Source organism: Callorhinchus milii, unplaced genomic scaffold (genome assembly GCF_018977255.1).
Source record: "Callorhinchus milii isolate IMCB2004 unplaced genomic scaffold, IMCB_Cmil_1.0 Scaffold2, whole genome shotgun sequence".
Taxonomy (NCBI): Eukaryota; Metazoa; Chordata; class Chondrichthyes; order Chimaeriformes; family Callorhinchidae; genus Callorhinchus; species Callorhinchus milii.
Genome location: NW_024704743.1, coordinates 14682855 through 14710193, shown reverse-complemented (window position 1 = coordinate 14710193; position 27339 = coordinate 14682855). Strand labels below are relative to the sequence as shown.

Here is a 27339-nt window from a genome sequence, read left to right as displayed (position 1 = left end):
TTTGAATCTCTAATTTCTCTGCTCAGTGTCTAACACTACGCTTGACAACATTTTGAGATGTTATTTCATGTGGCAGGTGCTATGAAAATGTAAGGTGTTGTAACTAAGGTTGGAGTTTGCCCAGCAGCACCCTCCCTCTTTTATGACCAATGTTTATTGAAACTTTGAAAATAAAATATAATAATCATAATACTTGCATTTGATATAGCGACTTCTCACATCTTCAAGCTGCCTCAAAGTGCTTCACAGGGTTAGTATATTTTGACTGTATATTTTGTGGAACAAACACAGCAGCTATTTGTGCACAGCAGTGTCCCACAAACAGTCAGGGATTGAGTGACCAAATTATTTTTATTTTTTTGAAGGGATTATTATCCTCGGAAAAGTGATCCGCCAAGCAACTAACAATAAGGTTCCTACTTACTACTACTAGTGTGAACAGAGGCATGCGGAGTAAGGAAATTTGTCCAACGTTTCGTCCTGCCCGGGAATTGAACCCAGGTCCTCTCGCTTGTGAGGCAAGTGCTCTAACCACTGAGCCACAGGACTCCAATAAGAACTACAACTCACATTTGCGAACTGAAATTTTCACCTTTCTACCAACTGACTTCACAATCAATAGAGAAATTGTCCAAATGGTTCCCCATCTTCTCTTCCTCCCCCTATGAAAAAAAAGTATGAATATTCAGACCTTGGTAATTTTTGTATGAATCTATTCACACTATTACAGTATTTGGGATTACTTCACTTGCTGTAAAATATAATTTGCAGCGCAACCCATCATTCACGCACAACGGTGGTGTGTGAATGTTTTTCATAAAAGAAACAAAGCATTAAAAGATACTATAACGTAAAATATTTGTGATGTGAAAATACACATAGTTGGTGAATGTAAAACGTAATGCTAAACGGCATATTGCGCTGTTGCATTAAAAATACAAAGACTATTATAAATCTTTAGTGTGTAGCATAGAAATGTCAAGAACCTGAAACTAACCCTTTAAGTCTTGTTTAAGCACAGAGCTAGACAGCCCAGAGATAGTCACAACCGTTCTCCTTCAGTAGTTCAGTGTGATTGGTTAATGATAGCCAAATGGCCGATTGTCAGTGTACGTCTCACAACAGGTGCTGGTGCAGCATTGCACTTGGTATCTGGCACACCCTCATGTCGCCAGTTTGGCATGATCCACACTATTATATCAGAAAGGATCTGTACTTCTGTTAATGTACGAACTTCTTTTGACTCGAACACAGATCCATAAGGTAAGTAACGTTGTGCTGCTAAAGTCTCAGCTTGTATTTATTTAGGGCTCAAGTGACTGAGGGATAGGAGATCTGGACATGTTTAACACGAGTATTGCATATGGCTTCAGGAAGTAGAATTATTAATGTAGCCCTGTGTTGTCATCTTGAAAGCCTGATCTCTGGGAAATGTTTGGTACTGCTCGGTAATTCTATCTGATATCAGTGGTTCAGAAAGAGAACAGATGTGGATGTCTGCTTACCCATAAGATCACTATCAGCAACCTGCAAACTGTTTCATGCGTATGTGTATTGCTACTAATCTGTTGAGCAAATTACAAGGCTTGGTACTGCAGTATAAACTCTACAACTGAAGAAGTCAAACTCACTCACCAGTTTGATTCTGAGTTACTAACCAACTTTGTTTCCTGGATTGGCACTTTTATTGTTTTGTTTTATAAAATGTTGAAAATAGTAAAGGTAACGCTGATCAAATCTCTTTCTCTGCTTTCAAATAAATAAAATGTACCAAATATAAACAGAGAATGATCTGTAACTTGGAGCAAACATCCATGGAGCCTGTTGTGTGGTTTCTGCTTGGAACGACTGTTGACAACTACTGGGTCCCCAAAGACCTCCATCTCAGCAGCACAGTATTTCATGTATTTTGTTTAGGAAAGTTATTAGGTTGACAGATTGACCTTGTTATATAAGTGTAATCCTGAATTGTAGCATCGCACTCTGTATCAGCATTCAGTTCATTGCTGTGCTGCATAACATTCTTTTAATTCTTGAATACTAATGTATGTATATCATGGTTTGAAATGTTTCACAACCACTCTGCTACGAGACTGATTTGGATTTCTTTTGCTGACAGGTTGTTTTATCTGCTCTGGTAACATTTGAAGACAATATGTAAGATGTGGTAAGTGTATTATTTTTATATGCCTGGGCTCTGTCATATATGCTTGTGTGTATTCACAATTTTTAATGAATGCAGTAATGCATTCTTTTTAATGTTTGTGTGTTGTTTTGTGTCAGTATTTGCTGGAGCCTGCTGACTGGCCCTTTACCCTTGAGGAAAGCAACACTTGGATTAAAAGAGAAACTTTTTGGGGAAGGGATTGGTAGGTCTGTTAATATAGATCACTTGCATTTTTAAGGTGGTATAGGTAAGGTTTGTTAGGTAAGCTTGAAAAATAAGTTTATTTGTATCTTGTAACACAAACAATTTTTGTTCTGTGATTCCCATGTATTAAATGTGTGTTTCTGTATAAATTCAAGGTAAACTTAAGGTTTGAGAACATTGCCATAAACTGCAAGAGCAAAACAACAGAATCTTATAATTGTTATCTGTATTTTTTGATGAGAACACTGCCTTTTAACAATCCCTAGCTATTTCTGTACAATATATACAGTTTGGTTATTTAGTGGTGAAACTGAGTGTATTATTTGCCTGTAATCTGTTTTGTTGTCTGGCGAGCTTATTGTACGGCTCAATTACATCATAAAGTTTACAAATCATTACCCTTCTTGCTGTGAAACGTGGAGCTGCACTGACAGCTAAAATTGTAGGTGTAAGGGATAAATGAAGATAGAAGTTCTGAATTTGGAACAGTTTCCAAAAAGGTAAAACAATATTGAACTTGGTATATTTTTGAACTAATGATGCTCTTAAAATATCTAAGGCTACATACAGCTTACTCTCAGGGATCTGCTGCCTATAATTTTTATGGTATTATAGTTTTTGCAATACATTTTTTTGTTCTCGAACACAGAATGCACTATTTCTCAGTCATATTCTCCTCACCTATCTGCGGATCCATGTAGGGTCTTTTATTTTACTGTATAGTACAGCCTCTATTAATTGTGTTACATGATTCAGAGTAGTGCCGGAAGAGATGGTAACATGAAACAAAGATAAAAGTTTCAGCACAGCTCCAGTGGGACAGCTTTTGAAATGGGAAATATCGCACAATCTTTGAATTAGTTTAAACTTGTTGAACATTGAGAGGATATAAAACACTGTAAAAGTTCAAACAATCAGGATGTCCCTGTTAGAATGTGCCTAGTCAGAGTCTGAGTTAGCTCACTGTGCTAGTGTCCTGTGCACCGGTGGTTACCATGAGTGTGGTACATTTCTCATGTGGTCTTGCCAGCTTTGTGCATGGGTAGGGTACAGGAAGCCAGCTGGTCTCTTATGTCGTGTTTCTAGCACTAGAAATGCTTGTGAGAGTGGTTGTGGATGACCAGCTGGCTTCCTGTAGCCAGGACCAGCATGTGCAGGTGGCCAGCTAATCCACACTGGAAGCAGATATAACAACAACAGCACACCTGACAACTGGAAGCGGCATCAGTGACTGGATTATTTTCATTATTTTATAAGGTGGCATCTACTTTTTTTGAACCCATTTTATAACAGTCAACCTATATCTGTAAGCTGCTTGAGCTTTGCTCTTCCATTTCTTTTTAAATGGCTGTATTCTTGAACTTAAAACTAAATCAACCATTCAATATGAAGTCCTCTCATTGTGGGAATGACTGGAACTTGCACGGAAACATGTTGAGGCTTTGAAGAAATAGACACCTTTTCTGCTGTGGTAATAGATACATGACCCTCAGTAGGGTGTTCAATCAGACATTGGCGATTAAGCACGAGGAAGGAATTGTTGAATAAAATCCATTAACAGTGAAGATGTATAAAGCTTTTCATAATGTAACTTTGTGTTCACAAAATAGCCGAAATACTCCAACTTCTCTCCCTCATACACGGCAGGGAGCCATGTATATAATAGGCTCAATATCAACTGGTTATCACAAAATGAAAGGGAAATTGTTTTTAGCAAATGGAAGCTCTCACTGAAAAGAACTGTATGTTTTGAAGTACCTTGGTATTGCTTTGGTAATTTGCTGTAACGAGCAGCTGCATTTGTTTATTGAGTTCAAATGATCAAATTGGATAGCAAATATTGGGTTTTGAACCAGATGTGGAAATTAGTTTACAGATATTATTGTTTGCTACATTATTGCTTGTATAGTATCTTTGATATTTGTGTTATTCTGCTTTAGGTTTCTTATTTGGCTTAATACAGCTCCCTAGCTAAGACTTCCTTTTTTATATTGTAAATAATTGTCCTTTAGATCAGTTATGCAAAGGAAAAGGAAAATTTCAAACTTCAGTCTGGGAACAGATTTGGTACTAGTTCTGCTTGATAGTTGAGTCTATAATCTGCGATGATTGTTTCAGTTTTTAGCTTGTATCTCTAGGTGGAGGGTCTTGCAATTAAGATACATTACTTGGAAGTTCGTGTGGTGGGAGAGGACAGGATCAATAGCTTTTATAATAATAATAATTCTTGCATTTGATATAGGGTCTCATCACTATATCATTCTTTGAGACGTCTCAGAATTCACAGAATATACTGTAAATTGAATTGACTGTATATGTTGTGGGTGACTCACACCTAGAGACTTACAATATAACTGCATTATAATGTGTTTCTTTATAGCCTGAATTTGGTTATAACACTATTGCAGGGTGGACTCCTTTCCTATGGCTAAGTGTCTTTGGTGATGAGTTAATGATCTGACAGCCATTTTATCTTCCCATGGAAAAAAAAGGCCGACTTCCAGATTATCAGGTTGCACTGACTTCACTTCCTGCAGTAAACTAGAAGTGATGTCGGCAGTGGCCTAATGACCTTGAAGTGAGCCATGGCGATGTGCATAGACATTGGAATTGGCCATACCGCCTCGCCATAGGATTCCTACCATCGCATTAGGGTTCCAACCATCGCAATATAAATGGAAAATGCTCCACCTGCTGTGTCATGCCTGTGACTCACAAACTACACGGTAACTTCACTTTATAGTGTAACCTCTGAAGCGCTTTGAGATGTCCTTCTGATGTGAAAAGCACTTTACAAAATGCAAGGATTATTATTCTTAATTTGGTCACTCAATTCACGGCTTTTGGTGGGACTCTGCTGTGCGCAATTCAATGCCATATTTCGCCCACAAAATATACAGTAAATTCACTTCACAGTATATTCTGTGGAGCACTTTTAAACGTCTGAACGACATTATAAGGAACTATATGCAAAGATTATTTTGTTATGCATTTCTCTGCAAATCTGGTTGTGCTCTGAGAGTGAAAGCAACAGCAACTACAACTTGTACTATGTAGTTATATAGTGCCCCACACCGAGGGTAGTGTCTCAGATCCCTGAAAGAAGACAGTTGAACTGGTCTGGCGCTTTCTAGTTATTAGCTTATCATTTATTGAATAGTTAGAACTTTTGCCAGGAGGTAAGTATAAAAGGCACTGTGAGTATGAGGTATTCTGCTGGCTTCTTGTGTAACTCTGGAGAAAACATAAACCTGCTTCATTGTCAGGTTGCTGCTTGGGCAGGTCTGCAGATAACTCAGCACATCCCTTTTGGATGTCCTTGGAATTTTGCACTATATTTACACTTCAATGGTGCTATTGTGCTCCATGCACTCCAGGTGGATGAGGCTTGGTGCTATTCTGCTTTGCTGAATATATTTGGTGAATTTGACCCTGCATGTTTACACACTACAGTGTGATTTTAACTTACAAATAATGAAATATGCAATGTTACGTGACAGATGCAACATAGTTATCGTATTGAAAATTGTTAGCAAAATCATGCGTTTTTCATTCAAGTGAGATCTTACCCCCCACCCCCCCCAACCACTTGACCCCGCACAGTGGTTTTGGCCGAACATTCTGTTCAACATTGCTGGTTCACCATCCTGTCTGCTTCTTGGCGGGCTCAGTTGTGTTTTTTTTAATCCTTGAATCCTTTATTTGAGAACTGTTTCACAATGAGTCTATTAGTTAGGCAGTATCCTACTTTAGCTGTGGAAAAATGCCAATCTTTGTGTTAGTGGGCAAGTTGGAAGTGTAGAAATATTTCTGGCCAACTATTGTACCACGGATAAGGGGTGGGGCAGAAGAGAAAATATTACATCATGAAATACAATAAAATTTTACATTGAATATTGTGTTGTTATTTATAAGTACACAGGGACAAATTTGCAAAGCTTAATCAAATGGAGTAGAATAGCGGTTGGTGCATGTTGCCTAATTCAGTGATTTTTTTTGATTGAATATTTTTTGATTTATGTTATAAATCAAGAAATATTCAATCAAGAAAACAGTAAAACACACTACCGATTGGACCTGGACTTACCTAGTGTATGGAGCTGAAAGTACTAGATTAACAAGAGTGTAGATACTTCACTATTTCTGTGCCAAGTAACTGGAGTTACTTGTGTCATGATGAACCCATGTCAATTGCAAATGGAATTGAAATTGCCCACCATTGTTTGAGTTGAAAATGGGGATCTTCTGTTTTACTGTTATGCTCCTGTGAACAAAATAGTAGAAGGAAGTTTCTCTTCGTCTACAATGGTCACCGTCACAGCAGCCTCCGCAAGCCCACATGCTTCGCGTCAGACAAAATGTAATGCTGGCCAATCGGGCTAGTGTGGCTCTATGGGCACAAGGCTAGGCCTGCTCTAATGATGCCTCAATACAGAGTACAGCATGGCTGGCTGTAAAGTGACACAGTTGCTGAGCCCAGAATCAGCTCAAAACAGGATAGAAATGGCCTGCGGAAACAACCCGCTGTTGGTGGTCATATTGTTGAGTGTGTATTACTGGGGGAGGGTTGAGGGCAGTTTTACAGCTTGTAGCCTTGTATTGTTTAATTTGCTTGTTCCTTAAGGGATCTATGCAAGGATTATTATTATAACTAGTTCCTTTTATTATTTAAAAAACTACCTGTCTTAACGCTAATGGCTACTAATCTGTTGTGCTATGAGTCATTCATTAATACTTTTACAATATCTTCAGCTATGAAAGTGGCCCATTCCCATAGAATACAGTGACAGAAAAAATGCTTTACATTGTCATACAACTGCTCCTCTCTCTCTCGAGCATGTTAACCTCTCTGTACAGTGTACTGGAGGTGTGAAGCACAAATGGTGTGCAGGCCTGCAAAATCTAACGCTTGAATTCACACTTGGGAGCAACAAATATAGTCATAGTGGGGGGCCACTAAGACTGTGCGGAGAGGGCAGAAGGATGCAATGGTGAAGGAAATGCTATCACCCCATGCAAATTTGAAGAGAGAATGTGTGCACCAAATTTACTTCTTCAGACTTCAGTACAGATATTTTTTGTTGGAGTTCCAGCCTTTCCAATATCCCACATGCTAACAGTAAGCAATCTTCCCTTTGTCATGCTCTGAGTGTTACGATCACTGAGGAGTCTATCAAACACCGTAAACACTGCGGAGGCAGCTGCCAAGTGAACACCATTGGAGTAAAATGTACTAGAATGTACTAGAAAAACCTCAGACTGAAGATGGTATCTTTTGGGAGGTAAGTGAACATCAAATGGATGGATGGATGACACTCTGGCTGGTACACTAATGCTATGTTTAGCTTTGCCAAAAGCCATTACATTTGCTTACTAGTTTACTAAACTGAATGTTCTCTTGGGATACTAAGTGACCCATGCATCTGAACATCGACTTGCTGAGACTCTTGAAACAACTCCCACGTTTGGGAGGATTCAGAAGTGAAACCCATGAGCCTAGACACATGGCTGCCATCAACACTTTCTATTCAGGCACTTCCTATCCCTGAACAGATGTCTTTTCCCCCTGACTTGTGTTGTGCACTGCAGGGATTCACTGAAGGAAACTGAAGCTTGAAATCACTTTAAAACAAACAATCTGTATGTGTGTGCTCATGCAGGCACAATAATTGGAACAAAAATCAGTTGCGAAGGTAAGTTGGACATTCATCCCTGTGCAAGAATGTGAGCAGGCTCAGGAGGGAATGAATTGGGTGGATAAACAGGTACGTTTGCTTATATGAGCGCTTCAATTATTTGGAGCTGGCAGGTACCATTCTATTAGATTTAAAATCACATTTCTGGTAATCCATTCCTGTGTTTGATTATCCTCCATGTAACGAAACACTTCCTGGTGTCTGTCCTGAAAGTGCCCTTCACGTATCTGAACTTTTACTCTCTTCTTGCTTGCTGCCTGCCTAAACTATTGTTTAGGGTTCGCTTTCTCTATCCTATTTAGCATCTTGTATGCCTTTATCCATTGCTTTTATATCCTTCCTATCAACTCATGCCCAAAATTATACAACAACAACAACTTGGATTTATATAGCACCCTCCACCCGGATGGCGTCTCAGAGCGCTTCAAAGTAACGGATCCCGGGACCGAGCCAGGGGGAGGGGGCAGAAGGTGACCAAAGGCGCGGTCGAAAAGAAAGGTCTTCAGCAGAGACTTGAAAATAGGAAGGGAGGGAGCGAGCCGAAGGGAGTGAGGAAGGGAGTTCCAGAGCCTCGGGGCATAGTGGCTGAAGGCACGGCCGCCGAGGGTGGAGCGGAGGACTCGGGAGACGAGGAGGAGGCCAGACTTGGAGGAATGGAGGCAATGGGTACTGTTTTGAAGAGAGAGGAGGTCAGAGAGGTAGGGGGGTGCAGAGGAGTGCAGGGACTTGAATACAAGGGTGAGGATCTTGAAATCGATCCTCACTGGGGCAGGCAGCCAGTGCAGTCTGGCAAGGATTGGGGTGATCAGAGAGCGGAGTTTCGTGCGAGTGAGAATGCGGGCGGCAGAGTTTTGAATGATCTGGATTTTATGGATGGTAGTGGATGGGAGACTGGCGAGGAGGGCATGAGAGTAGTCCAGCCGAGAGGTGACAAAGGCATGGACCAGAGTTTCAGCGGCTTTTGGGGAGAGGTATTGGTGGAGACGGGTGATGCGTCAGAGGTGGAAGAAAGCGGTGCTGATGAGGGACCGGATGTGGGGGAGGAAGGATAATTGGGGGTCGAAACTGATGCCTAGGTTGCAAACGGGTTCGGAGAGGTTTAGGAGGAGGTCGGGTAGGTGGAAGAGGTGAAAGCCATGAGATTTTAGACATTGATGAGAGCCAAAGAGTATGGCTTCCGTCTTGTCAACGTTCAGGTGAAGGAAATTTGTGCTCACCCAGCCCCTGAGATCTGACAGAACATCAGGGACTGGGGGTCCAAAGAGAGGTGGAAAAATAGAGTTGTGTGTCATCCGCGTACATGTGGAAATGTACCCCATGTCTGCGGATGACATCCCCAAGAGGAAGCATGTAGATCAGAAAGGGGAGGGGGCCAAGGATGGATCCTTGGGGTACTCCGCAGGTGACCGGGTGAGAGCGGGAGGAGAAGCCGTTTGTGCAGATGTACTGCTGGCGGTTTGTGAGATAGGACTCGAACCAGGCGAGTGCGGCCCCACTGAGGTGGATGACGGAGGAAAGGGGGTGGAGGAGGATGGTGTGATCGACTGTGTCGAATGCGGCGGAGAGGTCCAGGAGGACAAGGAGGCAGAGGGAGCCCTGGTCACAGATAGAGAGGATGTCGTTTGTGACTTTCACAAGCGGTCTCTGTAGTGTGGGCAGAGCGGAAACCGGACTGGAGGAGTTCGAAGAGGGAGTGGGAGGAGAGGTGTGCGCAGAGTTGATTGGCAACAATGCGTTCTAGAACTTTTGAGAGGAAGGGCAGGTTAGAAACAGGGCGTAGTGGCTGGGGTTTGAGGGATCAAGGGAGGGTTTTTTCAGGAGGGGGGTGATGACAGCAGTTTTGAGGGAGGCAGGGCCTGATCCAGAGAAGAGGGATTGGTTCATGACGTCAGAGGAGGGAGATTGTTGATGACGCAAAAGGAGGGGAGCTGGATATACCCAATATACCCAATACTGTGGCCTTATTAAGGTCTTGTACAAGTTCAGCATTATCTTCTTGCTTTTGTAATCGATTCTTCTGAGCCTCTTTTTCATTTGAAATGTTACTTACTTTATATTTTGTTTATTTATTTTACCAAAATATACTATTTCACATTTATCAGCGTTGAAATCTAATCTGCCACAGTTATGCCTTCCTTCAGCCTTTCAATGCAATCCAAATTTATATTTGTATAGTGCCTTTCACATTGGGAGGATTTCCCAAGGCGCTGGACAGTCAGGGATTTGGATCTGAGCTGGGGGTCAGGATCGAGGAGGGTGGAGGCAGGGAGGGTAAGAGGGTGGCCGAAGGCTCGGTCAAAGAGGAGAGTTTTGAGACGTGACTTGAAGGCGGAAGTGAAGTGAAGGGAATGTGGGGTGGAGTTCCAATGGGTGGGGACAGAAAGCCTGATGGTGGGGCGAATTGTGTGCGGATACGGAGCAGACCACAGCATACTGAGCAGAGGGAGAGCGGGCAGCTTGATATGGGGTCAGCAGGTTGCAGAGGTTGCAGAGGTAGGGAGGAGCAAGGCCATGGAGGGCATTGAAGGCGAGGACGAGGATTTTGAACTCTATCCTCTAGGGGATGGGGAGCCAGTGGACCCAGGTGAGGGATGTGATGGGGTTATGGAGCCCGGTGCGGGAGAGTACACAAGCTGCAGAGTTCTGGATGATCTGCAGCTTGTGGAGGGAAGGTTGAAGTGAGGTGGAGTGTGCATCCTTGGATGGTGATGCGGTCAGTGCCTGAGGTGTGGAGGCGCTGACGGGACCCAATCAGGAGAGCCTCAGTCATGTTGACGTTCAACTGTGGAAAGTTAGCTCTCATCCAGGACTTGATGTCTGACAGACATTCTGTCAGGACATCGTGGTCCTGGAATCGAAGGTGGAGGCAGAGAAGTAGAGTTGGGTGTCATCCTCAGACGTGGAAGTTGACCCCGTGTCTGTGGATGATGTCAGCATGAGGGAGCATATAGATATTGAAGAGGAGGAGACCCTGAGGAATGCTGGAAGATGACCGAAAGTGCTGTCAAAGCAATAGGTCTTGAGATGGATCTTGAACGAGGTGAAGAAGGGAATGAGTCTGAGGATGGAGTATCTGAGTGGAGGCAAATAGTGGGGTGAGGAAGGCAGGGGATATGAAGAAGGCCCATAACCACTGAGTAACCTTTTCACAATGTGCTTTCTCCTCTCGATTTGGTGTCAACAGCAAATTCTAATATTGTTTTCTTAATTCCTGAGTCCTTATGATTTGTGGATATAATAAACAAGAGCAGCCCTAACACACTCTCTGTGGAACACCACTGCCAGTATCTCTCAGGTCTTCTTTCTCCCTACCTATCTGGGCTCTAACCTTCTTGCTATCCATCACTCCCCAACCAGCTGCTGGTCACTCAACTCACCCTCCTCTCCCCCATGGTGGTGACATGGTCAACCAGTCTCTCTCCTCAGGCTCTGTTCCACTCCCCCTGAAAAACACTGTCATCACACCCCTCCTCAAAAACCCACCCTTGATCCCTCTAATCCCTCACACTACAGTCCCATTCCAACTTACCCTTCCTTACCAAAGTCCTGGAACGCATTGTTGTAGGTCAACTTCGGTCACACCCTCCTCCACTCCCTCCTCAAGCCCCTACAGTCTGGTTTTCTTCCTGCCCACAGCACAGAGACAGCACTTATCAAAGTCTCAAACGATGTCCTCTCTATCTGTGACCAAGGCTCCCTCTGCCTCCTCATCCTCCTGGATTTCTCTGCCACGCTAAACACAGTCGACCATGCCATCCTCCTCCACTGCCTCTCCTCTCTCGTCCATCTTAGTGGGACTGAACTCGCATGGTTTAAGACCTACTTAACCAACTGCCTCCATTTCATCTCAGCAAATAGTTTCTCCTCCTGGTCACCTGCGGGGTACCCAAGGGCTCCATCCTTGGCTCTCTTCTTTTCCTTATCTATATCCTTCCTCTGGGGGGTGTCATCCCCAGTCACAGGGTAAACTTCCACATATATGTGGATGACACACAAATATACTTTGCCTCCTCCAGTGCCAACTCCAGGTCCGCTGATGTTCTATCAGCTTGTCCGGCAGACATCAGGGCCTGGATGAGTGCAAACTTCCTGCAGCTAAATGTGGACAAGACGGAAGCCATATTTCTTGATTCCCGCAAACGTATTCACTCCTGTGAATCTGAACTCCTCAACCTCCCTAGGCTCTCCCTTACACTCACCGAACCAGTTGTGCAATCTAGGCATCTGGTTCGACCCCCAGCTGTCCTTCATCCCCCACATCCGGTCCCTGGCCAGGACCGCCTTCTTCCACCTCCCCCCACCATACTTAACCCCAAATACCCAAACCTTACCTTCCTCTTCGATTGTGGTTATGACCACCTCCCCCATCCCCAGCTCAAAGTCAGCCTCTGCCACTGTTAAGCACTCTAAGATGCTACCCTGCTTGGAGGAAGCAATATAGTGCAAGTTGTCATTGTTGTTAACTTGTTGTTCTTCAAACACCGGGAATCTCATAGCTTTCAACTCCATTGCTTTTGGGGTTTAGATAGTTCATTTTATGTTAAGGTGACAAAAATGGTGTGCAGTACTCCAGGTGTGACCTAAAAAAAACATTTATAGCCTTCAGCGTGACTGAACACATCTGGACTTGGCAGTGTAGCCCAACATCCTGTTTGCCTTATTTATTGCTGTCTCACACTGTTTGGCCATGGTGAGTGATGTGGGACAACAAATACTCTTTGGTCTATTTTTATTACTGCTTTGATGCATTGTATCGTAACCATGGAGAATGTTTGTTACTTACTGTATATGACTGTTTGTGGGGCATTGCTGTGTGCAAATTGAATGTTGTATTTACCTACAAAAGTTAGACATGTTTGACGATGTGATGAGTTGCCTTATCAAATGAAAAGATTATCATTATTAGATTATAATACTTTCTACATGAGGAAGTTGGCCATTTAAAGAAACATTAAGGGAATAGAACATTTATTTTGCAAACGCCCATAAGAAAAATCAATAGTTTTCCTGGGGCTAGCATCGACTTGTGAAGCACATTTTTACCTCAATTACATAGTCAGTCTACTTTAGAATAAGTATTGATCTTTTCCTCGCTGATGTTGCCAATTTGAATTCTGATCTACAGACTTGGAGGATATCTTCATTTCAAGGCACCTGTGAGTGTCTGGTTGCTTGTAGTGTAGGAAATTATTCACATCCAACTCATCTGTTTTGACACTTTGGACACACAATCATTTAATCTGTTTCAAACTGTAATTCATCAAAACACAAAGCACCAAGCTCTCCCCTGATGTCGTGTTTAGTCAATTGCCTTTCCAATTATTCCCTTTTTGTGCTATGTTTTTAAGTAATAAGCCACTGCTTGTCCTAAAGGTTGAATAAAGCAATGGAAGTTTTATCCAAAATATTGGTGGGTATTGGGTGGGTGACCTGGGTAACTGATCATAATACAAACCTATAATGAAAAATTTAGACTTCCAATTTGTTGATGACTCACCGAACCCGTGTTGTCAGGTTCGACCCCCAGCTATCTTTCGTACCCCACATCCAGTCCCTGGCCAGGACCGTTTTCCTCCACCTTCGCCATATTGCCTGGCTCTATCCGTACCTCACTCCAAAAGCAGCCGAAACCCTCGTCCACGCCTTTGTCACCTCCTGCCTCGACTACTCACATGCCTTCCTCTCAGGACTCCCCTGCATCACTATTCACAAAATTCAACTAATTCAAAACTCCGCCGCCCGCATTCTCACCCGTACTAAACGTACCTCCATTATCCCAGTCCTTGTCAAACTCCACTGGCTCCGTGTCACAGAGCGAATCAATTTTAAAATCTTCACTCTTGTATTTAATTCCCTTTAAGCCTTGGCAGCCCCTATCGCTCCAACCAACTCTCTCCCTGCACTACTACCCGCTGCCTCGGCTCAACTGGCTCCAGCGTCCTCCTTGTCCCTGGACTCTCAGGACCCTCCGCCCCACAATTGGCAGTCATTATTTCAGCCACAACACCCCGAAGCTGTGGAATTCTCTCCCTCAATCCTTTCACCTTGCCCCTTCTCTCCCAGGTCATGCTTGAAGACCTTCCTGTTTGACCATGCCTACAGTCAGCTTCCCCCAGCCCCTGCTCGGCATCGAGCTCTGCCACTGTTAAGCGCTCCGAAATGCCATTCGGCGTGACGGGCGCTATATAAATGCAAGTAGTTGTTGTTAATGTAGAGTGCAATGGGCACATTTAATTTTTCAAAAAAATTACATACCTATTTTCTCCTTTTATCTGCATTATTTGTGCTATAACAAACACATGCTGCTAATTTCTGCATCTAACCTAATACTTGCTTCTGAAGGTCAGTATAACTTGAAGTAAGAGTTGTTTAAAAATGCAATTTCAGCTCCACTAAAAATATCCTTGGTGCACAGGGCACCAGCACTGACGTCAGTGCTATGTACCCCATTGTGCACCTGATGCACAGCCTGTCTGCTCGCTCTCTAGGTGCTCTTTGAAATGAGCTGTGCCTCTCCTTGCATTGGGATAGCCAGTCCAGATTATCAATTCTCAAAGCACTGGTTAATCTCTTTTCCTAACTAAATATGATGGGACAGAATGGTTTGACCTTTGCTAGGATGTCTTTAGAATTTTGCAATATTTTTTTATTACCTTTACTTTTTTTAATAAAGCTGTTTACTAATAAAGCTAGTATTAACTCATATCCTGTGTTCGTTGTTTTGCTTCTTTTCTTGGATGCTCGTTCCATTTCGTTAGATTTAACTGAAGTTACATATTTCCAGCAAAATACTGTCTTTCTTATGAAATAACATTTATTTTTGCCAGTATTCTATTTTCTATTTCCATTTTATATAAGTGGATGATTTGCAAAGATTGCAGGGAAATGGAGCAGACTAGCATTGAGTTGACTACTTGTTTGTACAGAAGCAGCGAGACTTGGAATAGAACACATCAGCTAATGCAAAACATAACTACAAAACATGAATGACCTGGATTCAGAGACTCTAAGATGGTTAATTTGCAGGTTACTGTGAGCTATAGGCTTCTGTAGAATCAGAACAGGCAGCCAAAATGTTAGAAAAGGACTGAAAATCGAATTCGCATTACATGTAGCATTTGGCAAAATTAGCCACTAAATAGGATTTCCATGTAATAATCATGCATTGCTTAAGGTGGTACCCATAATGCAAATGGAATTTCAGTCCAATCGAGAGTTGGTCAGTGTATATACACTGGCAAATGAATTGTAATACATTTGAATGACACCTACAACAACAACTATAACAAGATTACATTTGTATTGTGCTTTTCACGTCGGGAGGGCAGGGCAGAGTCCCCAGCATTTCAGACCCAAGCTGGGGTTGGGTGAGGGATGGAGGGGAGGGGAAGGGGGGTGGCCGATGGCATGGTCGAAGAGGAGGGTCTTGAGGCGGGACTTGAAGGAGGCTAAGGAGTGGGAGAGGCGGAGTGATTGGGGGAATTCCAGAGGTTGGGGGCAGAGTGGCTGAAGGCTCTCCCACCAATGGTGGGGCGGGTGGGTCGGGCAAAGTGGAGCAGGCCACAGCCGGCTGAGCGGAGGTTGGTAGGGGGTTAGGAGGACACAGGTAGGGTGGGGCGAGGCCATGGAGGGCTTTGTATGTGAGGACCAGGATTTTAAACCGGATCCTCTGAAGGACAGGGAGCCAGTGTAGTTGGGCGAAAGTGGGGGAAATGGGGTCACGGAGTTTGGTGCGGGAATTCTGGATTATCTGCAGCCTGTGGAGGGAGGAGTTGGGAAGGCCATAGTCGAGCCTGGAGATGATGAAGGCATGAACAAGAGTTTCAGTGGCCTGAGAGGTGAGGTAGTGGTGGAGTCGGGCGATGTTACGGAGGTGAGGGAAGGCAGAGCGGGTCATGGCTTGAATGTGAGGAAGAAAAGACAGTTGAGGGTCGAACAAGACTGGCTTGGTGAATTGAAGTGTGCAACCATGGAGGTTGATGCTGCCAGAACCTGAGGTGCTGAGGCACTGGCGCGAGCCAATCAGGAGGGCCTCAGTCTTGTTCACATGTAGGAAATTTGCCCTCATCCAGGACTTGATGTCTGAGAGGCAGTCTGTCAGGACAGCAGTGGTCCTGGAGTTGAGGGTGGAGGCAGAAAGATAGAGTTGGGTGTCATCCGCATACATATGGAAGTTGACCCCATGTCTGCGGATGGTGTCACCATGGGGGAGCATGTAGATATTAAAGAGGAGAGGGCCAAGGGCAGAGCCCTGGGGGACGCCAGGCATGACAGTGCGGGGGCTGGAGGAGAAACCGTGGTCGACAGTGTCAAAGACGGCAGAGAGGTCGAGGAGGACAAGGAGGCAGAGGGAGCCCTGATCACAGATGTTCAGAATGTCATTAGTGACTTTGACCAGGGCTGTTTCCGTGCTGTGGACAGCGTGGAAGCCGGATTGGAGGGGTTCAAAGAGGGAATGGCGAGAGAGAAAGGAGCAGAGCTGGGATGCGACGATTCATTCCAGGACTTTGGAGAGGAATGGGAGGTTAGAGATGGGGTGGTTGCTGGAAAGGACGGATGGCTCCAGGGAAGGTTTTTTCAGGATGGGGGTGATGACGGCTGTTTTTAAGGGGGTGGGAATTGAAACGGTGGACAAGGAGAGGTTGATGACATCGGACAGGAGAGGGGCCAGAAGGTGGAGCAGGGAGAGGAGGAGAGAGGTGGGCATGGGATCGAGGGAGCAGGTGGTGGGTTTGAGTTTGCGGACAGTCGTGGTGAGGGAGGAGGGAGAGATAGGGTTGAAGGAGTACAGGTGGGGATGCGTGGGGGGTGGGTCATGAGGGAGAGGTGATGTGGGGGTGGCTGTGGACGGGGCTGAGGTGGCTAAATGTCTCCCCTCGATTTTAGATCTCCTCAGTTAGAGTTTGAGGAAAGGATGGGCAAGGCGTGGGAAGGTGGACGGAGGAGACGGTTAGTGGTGGAAAAGAGAAGCCGGGAGTTGTCTTTTGCCTCCAATATAACCTTGGAGTAGAAGGAGGATGTGGCAGAGGCAAGAGCGCATCGGTAGGACTTGGTGTGGTGAAGCTAAATCTGCTGAGGACCGTTAGTTTGGATTTGGTCCAGGCCCGTTCGGCAGCTCGCACTTGTGCCTTGAGAGAACAGAGATGGCTGGTGTACCAGGGGGATTTATGGGAGTATAAGGCAGTTCGGGAGGTGAGGGGGGCAAGTGAGTCCGGAATGGAGGAGAGGGAGTTGTGGAGAAAGGAGAGTGAGGAGGGGAGATCGATCAGTGAGGGCCAGAGGTGTAGGAATTCAGATGACTCCAGGGCAATGGAGAGGGAGAAGGAAAGTAGGAGGGTGGAGATGTCCGAGAGGAAGTTGGGGGAAGGCTTGGGGAGACGGTAAACAAGGCCGATTTTGAAGAAAAGCCGGGAGGGGTGGAAGATCAAAATAACTTTCCCATACAGACTAGTGGAGTCCTGTAGCTCAGTGGTTAGAGCACTCGCTTTGCAAGCGAGAGACCTGAGTTCAATTCCAGGCAGAGGGCGAAACCTTGGGCAAGTTTCCTTACTCCACAAGTCTAATAATAATACCTCCAAAACCAAAAACAATAATAAGTTGGTCATTTTCAATCTACGACTGTTTGTGGGACATTGCTGTGCGCAATTGGCTGCCGCGTTTGCCCACAAATATACAGTCAATTCACTTTACAGTGTGTTCTGTGAAGCGCTTTGGGACGTCCTCCTGACGTGAAAAGCGCTATATCAAATGCAAGGATTATTATTATTATTATAGAGGGTAAGGTGTTCAAAGGAGGGGAAGGTTCCGGAGGAGTAAGGGGAAAGGCTGAGGGGGAGACGGGAGATGAGAGCCACACCACTGCCACAGCGATTAGGCCGTGGGGTTTGATGAAAGGTGTAACCTGGAGGTGTGGCCTCAACTAGTGGGAAGGTGTTGCCTGGGTTGACCCAGGTTTCGGTGAGGGCGAGATTGTCGATATTTTCCTCGACGGTGAGGTCATGAATTGTGAGGGACTTGTTGGTTAATGAGTGGACGTTCTGCAGACTGATGCGGAGGGGACAGTTAGTGGTGGGAGTGTGGGGGGGTGAGGGGTGGGAGGTGGTGAGCAGGCAGGTTGGATGGGGATGTGAGTGAGGGAGGAAAGGTTGGTTCCCATGAGTGAGGGCCGGTGGGCCTTGCGGTGAGAGTGGGGGAAGGGGCAGTCAAGGGGAAGGGGCAGTCAGGATGGGTGCTGTAGGACAGCTGACTGGGTCTACCACGGTGGGCATGACGAAGAATATGAAGGGAGGACCAGATGGAGGCCATGGGGGAGTTGAGGAGGGATAGGAGTCAGGGGAGGCGGAGGGAGAGGAGGGTTGAGCGGGAGTAGTGGAGTGAAGGGGACGGGGTCGGGAACATCTTGGGGAAACAGCTCGGGTCAATTGCAGCAGCCAATGTGCGCACGCTGAGACTCTGAGCGAGCCATGGTTAGCCCGCTGGGCTGGTGAGGCTCAGTGAGGAGATGGGGGCAGTGATGTCTTCCCAGTGAGTCCTGACCACCTACTGCATGAATCAAGTAAAGATATTACATGGAAGGGATAGAACCTGTCAAAGATAAAGCTGAAAGAGACATATGGTGTTAGTTGAGTCAATGCACAACACATGTGTGCCACCATAGATTAATATGAAAATCTCACTGAAAGACTTGTTAACAAGAAAACTAGATATGTTATTGTAAATAAATCATGTTCTTAGATTTAAAATCACTGACTTAAAATTTAAGATTGAGCAGAATTTTGAATGAGACTTAATTTTCCCCCCAAAAAGCTGATTTTCCACTCTTCTTGAGTACCTCAGAAAATGTGCTTCCAAATAAAAACTGGGTTTAGAACTGCTTTCCCAAATTCTACACAATCTTTAAATTTGAAGTCAATGGTGTTGAGCTTAACAACATTAAGATTCTTAGGCGTTAGATTTCCAACTAATGGCCATTGCAGATATCTGTGCACTGACATCCTTCTGTTACTATGGCACTTAATAATAAACCAGTTGTTTCCAAAGTAGATCACAGTACCGAGCAGTAGATTTATGCATGTGTGGTATACATACTCCAACCACTGGAAATGTATTGCTTGTCTTCTGTACATTCCTGCTCTATTTAATATGCATGTGAACCTAACCTACATTTAGTGAAAGGGGCAATTTCAAAACTGGCAGACCCAGATTAACAGCCACTTCAGGTTACCATGTGTTGAAATAAAAACTAGTTGTATTAATAATAATAATCCTTGCATTTGATATAGCGCCTTATCATGTCTTTGAGACATCTCAAAGTGCTTCACACAATATACTGTAAAGTGAATTGACTGTATATTTTTTGTGCGAAACGCACAAAATATTACAGGTTATGGTTGTATGAAGCAAGGATCATTAAAATTACTACAGTATAATATGTTGTAGACGAAACACCTTCAAACTGATTAAAGATTGTTATTTAAGTGGAATGCAAGAGAAGTACACCTAAATGTATACAAGTATGTTTAGTATCTATAATATGCACCTCAGGATTCTTTTTCTGATCTGGACAATTAAGGGGTTGAAAAGCAGACAAGTAACAGTCCTGAAGTAGCTTAAAACATCCGTCCACAAAAAGTTTACTTCTGTGTTTTTCAGAATAATATGAAATTATGGCAGATAATCATGTTATAATAATTCTTGTATCTAGTATTTGCAGCCAATTTGCACACAGGAATGTCCTACAAACAGCCATGTGTGGAAAAACAACTTATCCAGAGAATTTTTGGCTAGGACACTGGGACAAATTCCCTTCTCTTTACGAATCTTTACCGTGCATCTGAATGGACAGCTTAGGCCTCGGGGAACATAGGAACAAGGAATAGAACATTCAGCCCTTTGAGAATCTGTTCCTCAACTAATCCTTTCAATTCTAATTTCCTGCTTTCTCTCCATATCCCTTAATACCCTAATCTACCAAAAATCTATCAACTTCACGCTTGAAGGTGTAGATGGATGCAGCATCCATGGCCTTTGAGGGAGAGAATTGCAGATTTCTACCACCCTTTGAGTGAAAAAATGCTTCTTGATTTCACTCTTAAATGGCCTTAAGAGTGAGCCATTTCACGCTTAAATGGCTTAAATGGGTTATTATGTTACCTGAAAGACTTCACCCCCAACAGTGCAGTGGTCCCCCAGTGCTGCATTGGAGTGTCATCCTAAATTAGTAGCTCAAAGTCCTAATATGGGGCTTAAACCAACAACCTTTCAACCCAGACCCAAGAGTACTAACAACTGAATCAGGCTATTCTTTAATTCCAATCTTTTTCTCTGTCCTCTGTTTTCAAAATGCTTTACAGTAATTATTTTCATGTAAACTGTTTCATTCAAAATTATCCAAATAATAAAATTTTAAGTTATTAGACAACTAGTTGAAAACAGTAACCCCTTTGAAAGATCCACTTAACATTCTGGAGGCAGTGCGGAGGAGAACAACGTGGTAAATCCCCAGTATTACAGAATGAGCTGTGAGCAATGATTAGATGAGATGCGGCTCTTCAGTTTTAAAAATGAGATCTTGTAGAGGTTATATAAGATTCTAAATGGGATTGAGAAAGAAAGTAAATTTGGTCACTCAGTTCCTGAATGTTTGTAGGACACAGCTGTGTGCAATTAGCTACCGTGTGTTACCCACAAAATACACAGTCACTAAACTTTGCAATATAATATATTCTGTGAAGAGCTTTGGGATGTCTCAACGATATGATAAGGCGCTATATCAACTGCAAGGATTATTATTATTAAATCCAAAAGAGTGAAGTCTAAGATTAGGTTATAGTTGTTAAACTACTATTTATGGGGAATCAGCACATAGCCCATTCATGTCCACATACACTCACTCCCAACAAGGGTCACTGAAAAAGAAGACCTGACTATATTTTGCCAAACTAAGCCCAGCAATCTGAGGCTAATTGTAGGGCTGCTTAAGATGAGAACAGATAGTTTAGTACAGACTGGGGATCACTACACCAGCAACATAAAGCGATGCATCAGAAAAGTTTTTTTTATCATATAGCCATTGAGAGAGGCAATGTCAGCTGTTTTGAAGTATGTGATCAGTACATGAGTTGGCATTGGTCTTAAGATCATAGGAGTCTGAATTCCACTGTGCTTGGCCTGGGACATACTATTTATAGTTTAGGAGCAGCATGACCCTTACCAGACTGAATACCTCAGGTTTGCCACGAGGTGCTGCTGTACAGGGGTTCCCAGTGGCAGAAAATAAGAATTGCAGTACTGTGAGGGAATAAGTGCTGTGTAAATTTAGAGAAGAATATTGGAGTTAAACATGGCACTGTAAATGGCACGAGCAAGGGATAAAGAGCAATGGATTGCGTCTCATGCAGAGGACCCCTTATATATCACAGCTGCCTGAGGAAACTTGGCATTGATGCTATTTCAGATTCCATAAGTCACAGTGACCCATATGAGGTTCTCTGCAGGAAACAGACTTTATATCCTCAAGTGTTTTTTCCAGTATAAGGCACCATTTATGGCTTCAAGCCCAATGATAAGCAGACAATCTATCGGGGAGAAATTTTCCAGAGCATTCCTTAAATAAATAAATTTCCTTGCAATTGGTATAGCACATTTCAAGTTGGGAGGACGTCTCAAAGTGCTTCACAGAATTTACTGTGTTTTTTATGGGCAATTTGTTCAACAGACAGCCATGAATGACCATTTTTATTTGTTCCCAAGACACTGGGAGAAACTGCCTTCTCTTTTTGAATCCATGGGATTTTTAACATCCACTTTAACAGCAGACAGGACCTCAATTTAACGTATCATCCGAAGGACAGCACCTCTGAAAATGCAGCACTCCCTCCAGCACTGCTTTGGCGATTCAGATTAGACTATGTGAGCTCAAGTACCAATGTGGTGTTTGAACTCATAACCTTCTAACTCAGAGATGAGTGCTATCACTGGGCCAGGCTGATACTACAAACTTGAGGAACATTCGATAATTGTCAGTAGGCGGAAGCATCCTTCTCCAGGTAAGTGGTTTGACCCTCTCAGGTTCCTAGTCCTCAGGCTACCACTTTAATTTTAGGCCCTACATTAGACTGTTAGGTTCTTGCTTTTGTTTACTATTGCTTTCCTAGCATTTAGCTGCCCAGGAGGATCAAAACTTGTGTTTTCCTCAGCCAAAAGATGAGTTTTTAAGATTGGCCCGGAGTCAATGAGCATAGCTTGCCCAGCCACTAAAAAATGATTCTTTGGCTTAGAGGAGAATGGATTTCAGCAAAAGAAGATGATGAAATGAGATTGGTTTGTACATGTCCACAAGAAAACAATATTTAAAAATCAAGGCTTCATTAGTTCAACTGACCTAGAGGTCGTGCTGGAACACTTTGATATGGTCCTCTTTTGTTTTGTTTGGGTATTAAGCAGAGTTTAAAAGATTTATCTTATAACTCAGCAATGTAACAATACTTAAATTTTAACATTAAACATGTTTTCCATTGCCTCTGTTCAGTGTTTGTAGGATTTGTAAGGGTTTTGCCGTCTGAATATTTCAATGGAATGCAGTAGTCCCCAAATTTGGACTGACACAGGTGAATATATAATTGCACAGAATTATGGAAAATTCTTAAATTTAATCTCAATTTGACCACTTTTTTTAAAAAACGATTTACAGGAAAAAGGTTCCAAATTAAGAATGAATTAAGAGTTTTCCACAATTCTGCACATTCTTAAAATTCTAGCACAGAATGTCTTACTGGCTAAAACCAGGTGAAATTTCGGACCTGATCATGCAAAAATCAAGTCTTACAGCCTACCAACTGAGGCAGAGAAATTAATGGATGCCCTCTAAGGAAAACAGCCTTCTCCCTGAAGAAGTGTTGTGCTTTGGAAAGGTTTAGTTTCACCTATGGCACTGGGCAAAGCTTTAAAGTCCATAATTGTGCAGATGGTAAAAGCCATGCTTGTGTCTGGGATTTTGTGACCATCCTTATTGTTTTCGGCTGAAGACCTTTCTTTTCGACCGCGCCTTTGGTCACCTTCCTCCCCCTCCCCCTGGCTCGGCCCCGGGATCCATAACTGTGAAGCGCTCTGAGACACCATCCGGGGTGGAGGGCGCTATATAAATCCAAGTTGTTGTTGTTTTCAGACTGGGGTAATTCAGTGAACACAGAAGAGTTAAAAATGTGTGGTATACCATGATAATCATCACATTATGGGATATTTTATTCTGAAGATGTCCCAGTGATAACTACTGTGGGTTTATCCCCTAGCAGCTTTTAGGAATATGATACAGTTGACAATACAGTATTAAATTAGCTGTACCTATTGGAGCTACACTTGCAACCAAAGGATCCAATATGGAATGTAGATTTCAGTGATATCACTCACAAACCATTTAACATACCATAAACACTGTGTGTACACCCTAAGCAAAACTGCCATATATGTGCGATGAGCTTGTTTGGGTCATAGCTCATGAACGATAGACGATCCTATCAAAAAGTCACAGCTCATGAACGATAGAAGCTCCTATCAAAGCTACGCTCACCGAAGGGGTTTACTGTGCGATCTGGCAGTTCCTCTCTCGTTATTGCAAGGCTTCCATGTAGACAACATTTGCAGTTTTTCCTCCTTTGTCCATGATGTACAGGCTTTGAGATGAAATCGCATGTGAGCATCATAGAATTGTCCATGGGTATATTCAAGAAAAGGCCAGCAATCTCTAAGCCCTGTCCCTGTGCCTTGTTCATTGACAGGGCAAAGCACATTTGAATAGGGAATTTGAGCCTTTTGAACTCAAACAGGTACTGACTTGGGAGCAGTGGGATGCAAAGGGTTAATACATCTTCCCCTTTGAACTGACCAGTCAGAATAGTTGCTTCTATACAATGTGGCATCAACTGCTTTATCACCAACCTTGTGCCATTGCGTAGCTTCGGTGCATCTAGATTCCTCAGCAGCATGATTATGCATCCAACCTTTAGTATGTGTTTGTGTGAAGGTATACCGGATGGTTCCAAAGAGTTTGAATGTGTAAATGGGGAAGACCACACTTGTGTCTCTCAATGCAATGGTGTAGAGGTAGCAATGGACTTTGCCAAAAACATGATTTTTGGTGATAAGCTCCATCAGTTTAAGAACTTTGATGTGGAAAACCTGACTATGAGATCATGGCGGTTCTGTGACTTTTGTCCAGGCAACAGGTCCTGCTTGTTCTCATCCCAATTATGATTGCAGGTGAATGTGATGAACAGATCAGGTTGACCGTACGCTCGCACATAGCACAGTGCATCTGGTTTCTTTCGTGCATACACTATGGCCCCCCCAGTGAAACTGGATGGCAAGAAGATCAGTTGACCTATGTTGCTGGCATCACCATCGTTTATAAGTGCGTCCCGCAAATGAATGTACTGCTCAGCCCTGAGTTTCTTCTGGTTCAAGAGGGAAAAAAGGAGTCTCTCAGTTTCAATCTTGGCATACATGTCTTAGATGAATTGATGGCAGAGCTCTTTTGTGTGTAGAAAGATGTAATCGCCTTCACTTTGCAACCTGTGCACACAAAGAGTCATAACAGACACCTTTTTGTCAGGCCTTGACTGTCCAGTGCTGGGATTGGTTTGCCATATCTGGAAATGGAAGCCATCTTCACCACATGGGAATAAGATTGGGTACTGAAAGGCATTGTATGCCCTGTTAGTCTCACACACTCATTTGAGTTTCTTGTCACGTTGCTGCAACACAATGTTCCGCTTACCATGTTCTTCACCCACAATCAGGATGGCTACTTCGTCAGAAGTTGGTGCATTGTACTGTTGCTCATGCTGACTGGCAGGTGTCTTGTCTGCAAGGATGATTATTCCATATTCTTCTGCAGTCATTCTTTCCATTGCGGACTTGACGCTCCTGACGTATGTGTTAATGTTGTGAAGCATGTCTTGCAGATCTAGTATGAGGGCTTTGTTCAACCCCAGAACATTGCTTCCACGCTACGTAGCTTGTTCTTCTCAGTTCGTCATGAAGTAGATCTGTAAGAATTTTGGCGACGCATTAGGCAAAACGTTTAGAGATCCTGATAAGTGATACAGTTGGCCTTGCACTTTAAATGTTGGCATACAGCCTGGCTCTTTAATTTCTCTAGTTGCGCCAAAAGGGGTCATCTGGAAGCACAAATTGTATTTCCTAAGGTTTGCTAGAAAATGCTTACATACGCTCGATGTGCCATCCAGCTGACTTTTCAGGAGTTCAGGTGACTCTGGTTTCACTTTCGGAGCAAGCAACACATGGAAGGTTCCTTCCATTTTCTTTTGCCTATTTTATGGCTTCATAGTGGGCACATACGTTTGACATATTCTCAATATGATGGGCGCCATCTGATTCGTAATCTCGGGCTGGATTGTAGTTGGGTGCACCTAAATGGAGCGACCTCTGCTGCTGGGTGTCATTTGCCATGTTCTTGCATGCCTTTTTGTATCAAAGTCCAGCTGGGCTGTTGTTTGATCGAGCAACTCATTTTGCCGCGCTCAGCATTGAAGTCCAGTCGTGCTGTTCTTCAGTTTCATTTAATTGGCCTTCTTTCTTTTGTCCGGCATTTTTATTTGTACTTGAAAGGCTTGATGTTCGCTTAGGCATTTTTATCTTGGTCCCGCCGCTTGGCTTCGTCTGAGTGCGTGCTGCGTGCGTGCGGAAGTATGTGCTCTGTGATGCACAATGCCACAGGCCACTGGGAGTCGACATGGCCAACAGGTATAACTGCAGTTCTGCGTGCGCACATACGTGCTCTGTGATGCACGGTGCCACAGCACCACTGGGAGTCGGCGCGGCCACCAGGTGTAACTGCAACGCAAAATGCCAAAACTTCCATACGTGTGTGATGAGCTTGTTTACGTCATAACTTACCAAAGAGAGGAGATCCCCGAAAACACATATGCCCATGACACTCCCAAATTGCAAGGCCTTTCCGTTGAGATATAAATGATGTCTCTACCTAAATCAGTTGTTGAGATCTTGGTTGACACACAGACAGACTGTTGCTTTATTAGCATAAAAAAGATTATCTCATTTTCATGATGGGAGGATGTGTCAAAGCACTTCACAGTGTTGAATGGGCACGTGGACTAGGGATGGGAGCCGAGGAGGCGAAAGATTAACAATAGTGTGGTCAAAGAGGTAAGTTTTGAGAAGTGCCTTGAAAGGGGAGAGGGAGAAAAAGAGTTGGAGGGACTCCAGGATAGAATTCCAGAGAGGAGAGCAGAATGACTGAAAGCTTGCCCACTGACGCTGGGGTAGATAAGACTGGGACATAAAGCAGGCTGTTTTTTGCCAAGTGAAGGGGACAGCCGGGTTGGTGGGATTGAAGAGTTTAGGGTGGGATGAGACTGTGGGGGGATTGAAAGGAGAAAGGATCTTGAACTGAACTTGCTGGGGAATGGGGAGCTAGCGAAGCCGATAGAGATGGGCGTGTTAGACTTGTGGAGTCTAGAATAGTTATCACATCACATGCAGCAGTTTTCCCTTCATTAATAACGGAATCACGTTTTAAAGCTATTCAGTAGTAAACGTGAGAATCTTCAACAACAACTTACATTTATAAAGCGCCCTTCATGCTGGACAGAGTCTAACTCTGCAGCAGACATTTGTTTTTGCTTGGTTATATTTAGATTATTTTCAGGAAAGTTTCTCGGAAGGCATTACATGCCTATTCTTTAGTTTCTGAAATATTCTCCTGATTTAAAACAAATCTCTATTAACCTCTATTCTTTCTGACAGTCAACTTAGATGAAATGAAGTGGCAATTTTTGTATATTCGACATGTTGCATGAAGTTTGTTCCCTCAACTGTGCTCTGATTTTATTTTTATTAAAATGCAGAAGAACATGCGAACATGATGGTTTGCAGATTTTTGAGGCATGTTTTGGCTCAAGTTCATTGACCACAGAGCAGCTGGTTGACAGGCTGGTCCAGGTTGGAACCGAGGACTTGATTCATATTCTAACTTTGGTTTGGTTTTATCTCCACTATGCTCTCTCAATCCACATTCTCTCATGCTTGCCTGATTTTTGTGACGAGTACCCAAGAGGAACGGGCGTGTGTTGCAAGCTGCTACTCTTTTGTTTGCTTTTATTTTTCATGTTTGATTATTGATAAGTAAAATATCTCAGGAGAATTCAGAATTTGGTTGTTCTGGAGAAGCTTAGGCTTTGGCTTCCCTGTTGACTTGGAAAATGTTTTCTGGAGGGTAGGTTAAGGCATTGA

The 27339-nt window shown here is 43.6% G+C and overlaps 1 protein-coding gene and 1 non-coding gene across 16 annotated transcripts in view; one reads left to right on the top strand and one right to left on the bottom strand.

Annotated features, from left to right (window-relative positions):
- LOC103181530 (cAMP-regulated phosphoprotein 21) overlaps positions 1–27339 on the top strand; it is a 275084-nt gene that overhangs the window by 105030 nt on the left and 142715 nt on the right. For 12 of the 15 annotated variants that reach the window (XM_042332068.1, XM_007898079.2, XM_042332067.1 and 9 more), the window contains exon 1: positions 2089–2167. The gene's annotated coding sequence lies outside the window, so the exon portion shown is untranslated. Of the gene's footprint in view, positions 1–1146; positions 1264–2088; positions 2168–27339 lie in introns of those variants that run through there. The other 3 variants (XM_042332062.1, XM_007898065.2, XM_042332063.1) reach the window with 2 other exon arrangements.
- Positions 476–549, bottom strand: trnav-cac. Its single transcript has one exon. It is a non-coding gene; the product is annotated as a tRNA-Val (tRNA).